Consider the following 2500-nt stretch of genomic DNA (forward strand, 5'->3'; position numbering starts at 1 on the left):
GGAGAACATGTGGAGAAGGAGAACATGGTGGAGAAGGAGAAGGAGAAAAGGTTAATTGCAGTCGTGTTGCAATGCAAAGATAGACTACTGTACACCAGCAATCTTTGTCCTATAATTGAAACACACATTAAATAAGCATAATTTCCCAAGCTTTTTTTTAAAGCAACAGGCAAGTGATTAACTTCAGATGTACCTGTCACAATGTCCAGAGACACAAACAGGAAGAAAAAAAAAGGAAGGCATTAATCCCCTTCCTGCCATAAAAGTGCAACAGTGAACAATTACCTTGCCGAGCAGCGTAATCTCCCTCTGTCTCCCCATCTGTGTCCCTCCCCCAGCCTCTCTGGCGGCCCGCTCGTGCGCGGGGTGCCTTAACCTTGCACTCAGAAAGCTGATGTGTTTAACACCAATGAAGGCTTGGCACCTGGTTCAAACGACCCCGGGAAGGAGTGTTGATCTCCTACAGGGCTTCCTCTATCCTCGCTCTGCTTTGTTCAAAATGTTCATTTTTTCCCCCAATGCTGAATTGTTTTAAATGGGGGGGGGTAGCTGCGAGGGGGGAGACAGGCGGATGAAATCTAGCAAAGAAAAGCAAAGAAAGTCACATTCCAAGAGGATGGCGTAATATTCTCCATGATTGCTGCTTTATGATCAAGCACCTTTAATTTTTAGTTTTGAAAAGGACAATCTGAGAAAGAGAGGGTCAAAGACACATGGTGAGCAGAAAGGATGTCCTCTCCTGGGGATGTAGGCCAAGGGGGTGGGGAACTCTGGACCCCAAAGACCAAATTATTCCTTCTCCACGTGACTTTGCAGAAGTGTGTCCGGGGGTGGGGGGGCGTCGAGCTCTTCACATTTTGCAGAGAGCAATGAAAAGTTACAGATGAAAAGCAAGTAAGCTGGAAAACATCCAAAACACCCATTGGAATAAAGAACCGAAGTCTAGGGATCAGGATAAAACATACAGTTTCGTTCTGAAGAGTAACCCCCCCCCCCAGTCCCCATGGTCCACTGCTACCTCCAGGTTCAGAGGGAGTGTGCTGGGGAACATGGGCTGCCCCCACGGCATGCTGGTGGGATCCCACGGAAAGCTGCTTGGCCAGGATGCTGTGCTTGATGGCCCCTGGCTCGGACCCTTCCTGGCTTTTCTGGTGCTTCTGTATTTCAGCAGACTTGTCACTGGTCTCAAAGGGACTGCAGAGATATCCAAGAAGGGGGTCTCCCAGGTGAATCGCAGGGCTCCTCTTGAGATGAAGGGTGACCTTTATGCAAATTTTGGCACAAAAAGGCCCGGAATGCCCAGCATGCCTCAACCCACAATTTTGGGAGTTGCCCAGCTTTTTCCTGTCTGATTTTGCAGGGCATCGCACCGTAACTTTTTCAGAGATTTCTGCAAGAGGCTTTCAGAAATTTCAGACCATATATATTACCATATATTATATGGTAATTGTCAGACCCTATACTATATGACCATATATATTAGCGGGGGCTGCAACTTGGATGCCTGCTTCTTGGAATAAACTTAGAAGCAACGACAGAGAGACAAACTGGAAGGCGCATGAGCCACAAACCTCTGCGCATACAGATGGGGAAGTTAAAAGCCACCTACACTACTTTATATGCATAGGCGTATACTCAGAAGTAAAGATTACGTGAACAGAAATACAGAGCATCTCTCCATGGTGGAAGGGAAGATGTGGCCAAGGTACCTGGGTTGGGTGTGCACTTCATTGGTCTGCTGTCCAGGTGCAAACTTTGGTTCTTTATCTTTAAACTAGAGCTGGGCAGGCCAGCTGCTTGGATAGAGGACACCTCCAAACAGGGTGCAGTCCTCGGGCAGCCCCTTCAACAGAGGACTGCCCTCCTCACAGTCGGTCATTCATGCTCGGAGATGAACCCAGTGTGTCCTCCACCCAGTGGCTTCTAAATGTGAAGCAGTCCCACCCTTCTGAGCCAGTATAACCAGCGGTCCTTGAAGGGCACCAGCTTGGGGAAGATGGAGTGGACCGGTCCTTGAACTCAGGAAGGAATGCACGCCTCAGGAAGTACTGGCTAGAATCAGCACTGCATAGGTCCCTCCTTATTTCCCCTTAGCACATGACTTGGCTGGCTGGCTCGAGCCATCTGGATTGCTTTAGTCTACCATTCCTTAAACTACTCTGGCACGATCCTTCCGTCGCTCCGCATCTTCCTGGCTAATCTGTGAGCGAGTTAACGTGTGGCACGGATGTGTGAGTCTTTGCACGCGGAACAAAGGGTGAGAGCAGAAACTCAGCCCTCTCCTGCCAGACCAGCTGGCCAAGATGGCACTCTTTCCGCCAGCCGTGCCCTTCACAAGGTGCATGCCAATTCCATGACATGGCAGCTTGAAAAAAAATGTCTCAGTGGGCCGTCACTTCGCCCTGGTGCAGCTTGTTTGCCAATTCCGGTTTTCCAAACAAGTGTCCTTTGTGGAAAAAAGGGTTAAACTCTGTAAGGAAAGCACAAGACGGGTTTTTCT

This window comes from Varanus komodoensis, unplaced genomic scaffold (assembly GCF_004798865.1).
Source record: "Varanus komodoensis strain SLA01 unplaced genomic scaffold, ASM479886v1 scaffold63, whole genome shotgun sequence".
Lineage (NCBI taxonomy): Eukaryota > Metazoa > Chordata > Lepidosauria > Squamata > Varanidae > Varanus > Varanus komodoensis.